Source organism: Panicum virgatum, chromosome 8K (assembly GCF_016808335.1).
Source record: "Panicum virgatum strain AP13 chromosome 8K, P.virgatum_v5, whole genome shotgun sequence".
NCBI classification, from domain to species: Eukaryota; Viridiplantae; Streptophyta; class Magnoliopsida; order Poales; family Poaceae; genus Panicum; species Panicum virgatum.
The window spans coordinates 32,928,157-32,934,156 of NC_053143.1; the positions used below are offsets into that span (position 1 = coordinate 32,928,157).

At 45.8% G+C, this 6,000-nt stretch overlaps 1 long non-coding RNA gene across 1 annotated transcript; it reads right to left on the reverse strand.

The window, feature by feature from the left end:
• Positions 1–554: 554 nt before the first annotated feature.
• LOC120646264 lies at positions 555–5,271 on the reverse strand. The gene is made up of 3 exons (XR_005664342.1): positions 5,017–5,271; positions 4,775–4,903; positions 555–703 (listed from the first exon to the last, which is right to left on the reverse strand). It is a non-coding gene; the product is annotated as an uncharacterized LOC120646264 (long non-coding RNA).
• Between the last annotated feature and the right edge of the window lie 729 nt (positions 5,272–6,000).

The following is a 6,000-nucleotide window of genomic DNA, read 5'->3' on the forward strand; positions in this document are numbered from 1 at the left end:
TTATCATTTATAATGATGGAAGCTATAATGGACATATCATTAATATCATGATGCATATATATGAAAATGACCACATATTTCTAGTGGGCCCCTCCTCCTTTTCCCGGGCTTGAGACCGGCTATGCCACTAAAAAGGCACAGGCGGAGTTCCACCCCCACCCCCAACACACACATTGAGGATATGTAGAGCATATATAGAAAAATATTTTTACAGGATTTTAGCATACTAATTTTTTTATCATTTTTTGTTTTTATTGATATGATCAAAATTACATGTTTTTATTTTTCTTGTAATGCTAATCTATATATTAAATGTTCTGGCTACCTTGTAAGTAAATTAAGGATTTTATTTTTTTATTTTTTTGGGAAATTTATAATTTTACAACAATCAATCTGCAAACTGATAGACTTGAAAGTTACTTTGGTCTTAAGTGAAATTAAGCAATTTGAAAATGAACACGTCAAAGTGCCTACGTTATTTTTAACTTTCAGTTTTTTATTTCTTTTATTTTGATTTTTTATATACTAAAGTACCTAACAGAATACACCCTTCATGTAGCAACATTTTGTTTTGCTTTTTGTTTTATTTTTTTTAACTTTTCCATTTTTTTGCGGGAGTGGAGAATTAAGCTCCACGTCAACAAATAACTAGTAGATCCTCTAGCCAGCGTCATGGTTGCACAAGTCCTATGTAGAACCAAACCTACAAAATAAAGCAGCGTAACTTGTAAGTATAACTATGAGACAAAAAAAAAGAGCAGGTGCCAGTGCATTCACTATGAATCTATAAGTTCTTCGTAAACTTTGGAAATACGCCACGTTGGTGGAGGAATCATGGTGTATAATGTATTAGTTTCCGAGTGAATTCTTCCTAAATAAGGATTTTGGTTTTCAATTGGAGAGTTAGAGCTTGAAGTTACTTCTATAACGTTTTAAGAACTGATGATAAGACTACAAACAGGGATTAACAGCACTTCTCAAGTAACCATTCATCACCATGGAAAAGAAACCAATAATAATCTGAATTGAAAACATCCCTTAGGCGCATCAAGTAGTGCTAGATTTATCGCAAAAAAAAAGTAGTGCTAGATCCATCGAACATTCCAGCTAGCTCTTCGTTTCATTTTACAGCGGAATCAGAGTTGAGTGTTGTTCTCAAAAAAATAATGTCCATCAAGCGCTAGCTTTGTTGTGAGTCGCATACGTAGCTGTGACGGAACCGCCTAATTAAAACTCTAATTAAGCGTAATGGCCGTCATTTGAACACATCGGGCTCATTAACTTAACGGCTTAATTTGACGATCCTTTCTCAACCCACGTCCCGATCGAAACATCACCGATAGTCCCACGCGAAGGTGGGCGCAGATGGTACAAGCACGACACATATTTGAAAATACAACAAATATACATAAGACTTTACCTTAAGTTTGTACAAACCAAGTTTGGATAAATATATAATTTACAAACTTTGCATTACTGAAATCCTGGTTCAACTAGAGGAAAGGGGTCTACAACTACCAAAACTGTGCCCTAAGGAGATCCCTATCTAAATGTCTGGCTCCACAACCTCCCATAACTCTGCATCTCGGTGGAAGAACTTGACGCAGCAGGGACAAAAATCTACGTCTGCGTGTCCTGAAATAATTGTGGCAACAAACCCTGAGTATACTAATACTCAGCAAGGCTTACCCGACCAGTGGGTATATCATAGCCCACATATCTAGACATGCAAGGCTTTTGGCTGGTAGTTATTTTGCAGAAAAACAGCGACTAAAGTAATTCCTCACTTTCTTTATTTTAGCCCAAGTTCTATATAAATTAACATAGTCTAATATTTGCATAACCAAATCTAGAGCAAACATAGTGGAACAATAAGTAATAGTTCATATGTTCATCAACATAGGTATAACTATTTTTCCATCTCAACCCTACGCTGCGACGCAGTGACCAAGGTGCTCATATCCGAGAGCGACTGACGGCGAATCGATTCGATTTAACCTTGCAAGGTGGACCTAACCAACACGGCACGTGTATGCCCTGTCGGACCACACGCACCAACCCTTCCCCTCCCCGCCTCGAACTACAGAACCGCCCCACCTTCATATAGTCAGCCGAGCTCAACGAGAGACCACCAAAAGTAAACATATGCATCCCGTTTCTCCGCGACTACTCGACTCGCCCTAAGGGGTGGTGATGAAGTTCTGTACTTTCGAAGCGAGGCAGTACTAGGCTTAACGGTTTCGACTACCTCCTACTCCCGGCATGCGGTTAGTACAGTTCAAACATGATCAGCAGGGCCAACAACGGCTCGGTCCTTAACCGACACAGGCGGAACTACACTTCTTCCGCCCGGTCTCAGATTCTATTCTTTCTCTCATTCCAAGGCTTTCATCCATAATTAGTAACTCATATCTGGAAACATAAACTATCCTATATCTCACGAGTAAATAAGAATTACTCGACTTCTACCGAACCCTATCTAGCATAGCATTTCTATCATCCTATACATAGTAGTACAACTCAAGGACACCTAGGGTTCATGCAACTAGGGTTTCAAACAACTCCTAAACGTAATGCATAAGTAATAAATACATATATAGGTGTCATAAGTTAAATTAATAGGATGTGCACCGGGGCTTGCCTTCGGGCTGCTGCACAGAGCTGGGGTCAGACGGGCCTTGGGCCGGGTGCTCACACCTCTCCTCCTGGGCTTGCGTCGGCTGCTCCTGCGGTGCCGCAATCACCTCAAATACGGCGTCCTCAGCTACGGATGATACATATATGCATATGAAATAAATGAGTGCAGCTCAATGATGTAACTATTTTACTTCAACTGAATGCCCTGCGGACTGTCCGCGCCCAAGTGGCGGACCGCCCGCCGTATTATTCTACCGACCCACCAGAACCAAGTACCTCTCTGGACAAATTTCAATCTACACGGCGGACTGTCCGCTCACCCTTAGCGGACTGTCTGCAATACAACTACGCCAACCCACCAGAGACAACAACGTTTCTGGAACACTTTCTAATCCTACCTGTGGACTGTCCGGCCCCCCTTAGCGGACCGTCCGCAGTTCACGTATCCAATCCACCAGAGATGGCAACGTCTCTGGACAGCATCCTAGACTCTACTGCGAACTGTCCGCGCCCAAGTGGCGGACCGTCCGCAGTTCAATTCTGCTAAACCTCCAGAGACAACATCGTCTCTGGACGAAATCTAATCTGACCGGCAGACTGTCCGCACCTCCCAGGCGGACCGTCCGTGATGCATAACTTCTGACCCGCGCCACAGGTGGCAGCAAGTGCGTCGGCGACGGCGGCGGCGTTCACCGGCGCCGGCGACACACCACGTCAAGGGAAAAAGACTGGGGAGCACGAGGAACTCACCACGAATCCATTCCCGCGGTCGGTTCGAGCTGAGGACGACCGGAGAAGCGGATCGACGGTGGAGCAAGGCTTCAAGCGCCTCCCATGGTGACCGGCGGTGGCGGGGGATGATTCCGGCCGTAAGAAGCCGGTCTAGGGGTTGGGGAAGGTGGAGGAGGTGCCGAGGAAGGTTCCCGCACGAGGAATCGAGGTTTGGTGGCCAGAGGAGGGAGATCGACGGAAGGGGGCGACGTCGGCGCGAGCGCTCGAGCTCCGCTCGGCTCTGGACGAAGTGAGGAGGAAGAGAGGAATGACAGGTGGGTCCCACGTCCATCCAGATAAATATCTGGGCGTTGCCTGGTGGGCCGTCCGCCGACCCCGAGCGGACCGTCCGCGAGGCCGGTGTTACAGTAGCCTACTGAGGGCCTATTTGGCAGGGCTCCGACTCCTCCAAACATAGCTCCGGCTCCTCTGGTGGAGCGGCTTCTTTGGTGGAGCTGAAGCCATTTTAGAAAATCTTTAGCAAACTGGCTTCACCTATGGGATTGAGTTTGTAAACTAAATTACCCTTCCATATATTTTTCTTTTATCCTTTTCTTCCTTTTTTCTTCTTTTTTCTTTTTCTTGTTTTCCTTTTCTTTTCCTCACTTTTTTTCCTCTCCCTTTTCTTTTTTCCTCCTCTCCTCCTTATCCATTTGCCCCACCCCGGTTCAGCCATCCCCGTCTCCTTCCCACCTACGCCGCCCCACCTCCCCTTCACCGGCAGCCCGCCCCAGCTCTCCTCCGCTACTGGCCTGCTCCATCTCGCGCGCTCACCGGTCGCGCCGCCCAGCTCCTGCCCACTTCGACGCCCGCCGATCACGCCGCCTAGCTCCCGCCAACCTCCGCGCCCACCTCCGCCGCGCCTTGCTCCCTACGCCCCCCTCCGTACCTCGGCCCCGAGCACCACCTCCCCGCCGCCATGTACTCCGTCGCCGGCCGCCATGTGTTCCTCCTCGCGAACGGGAGTAAAATCATATGAGTGGACGGGGCCTGCTCGCAGAGCGGCTTGGAGCCTCGTTTTCGAGCTCCTCCTCACGTGTGGAAGCCGTGACGGGTTCCATGGGCAGCTCCAGACCCAGAGCTGGTGCAAATTTCACGGTTTGGCAGGGCTCCGGCTGGCTGGAGCCGGAGCCAGAGCCCTGTCAAAAAAGGCCTGAGCACGTCAATCATCTAGAGCTACTGAATAGACAGTGCAACCAGCGAGAAAATCCGAGCTAGCCGGCTATCATATATAGCATCATGTATCTCCCTACTGATTGATATGATGCACTGAAAATTTGTTACTTGCGCATGCAAAATACAGTTACTGCAAACTAGCCCGGCTACTGCAGGCGATTCACAGGCTTTGTACTACAAATAAAGATACCTGCGTGTTGCAGGAAGTATTTGCTCATCAAGAGTGTATTTGATGGTCAGAGATCCTCTCCGTCCGTGATTGATTTCTGTGGTGGCAAATATCCTCCTCGTTTTGTGTTGTGGCATCATGATCCGTCGACTGAAATTGGTTAAGGGATGGAATTAAGTTGTATTGTGACCATAATCAATAAGGCCGCCATGATGAGTAGTAAGTATTATACGAACAAAACTGTTAACAAGATGGCCATTCACCTCCTCTTTTTCTCCTGTAAACGAAAAATCCATTTCTTCTTCACCAAACCTTTCCATTTCAAGGATGACATTATTGGGATGAACGTCAACTGCGCGCCTCAGCGCCGCTTCCACTTGGGAAACCTCCCGTGGTGTAGCATATAAACAGTAGATGTGAGCGGTGACTTTCTCCAGTGAAGCCAATTTTGTAAAATCAAAACGAACACTGGTCTCCCTGAACATCCATACATGGACAGGCAAATCAAGGACTTCATGAGAGACCTCCTGAGAGAATGACGAATTAGTATTAGCACATGAGCAATCTTGGCAGATTCAAGGCCAGTATTCACTAACAATAATGTGGATTTTGATTCATATTGTTTTCAGGATCTCAGTCCAAATTATTATGATGTTTTTCAAGTTCCAGCGAAGAGCCCGATGAGATGCTATAACAATTACATTCGGAAGTACGGAAGGTTTACACCAGCTAAAACTTGTAAAAAGAAAAGGCTTCTATATATTTTTATTTGTAATAATAAAATAGGATATATTCATATAACCAATAATTAAATACTTCTTTGTGAAAGTAAAAAAAGTACATTTCACTGTATCACATCATTCCTTTTGTTAAAGTAACGGAACAGCAAATTAACAATATAATGATGGATATGCACCTCTCTCTGCCAGTGTCCCCCGGTCATAGCGGTGGGACGGTTGGGATGAGAACGGGCTGCCTGGCTAAGCACCCTTAACTCTCTTCCTCCAGGGCCACTACTACTAGGAGTGCTGTAGCGTACATACTTCAATGAAGGAAGGTGGTTCCATCCAATCATTGATAATAACCATGATATATTCTGACAATAAAGAACACATAAATCCTCCAAAAGGCTGTCACAGAGACTGAATTTAAGATTTTCAAGGATTGGCATAACAGGAGCACCAAGTTTGCGTGCTCTAAACATGACAAGAAAACTCCAATTCAATTCAAACGACTTCAGGCTGCTG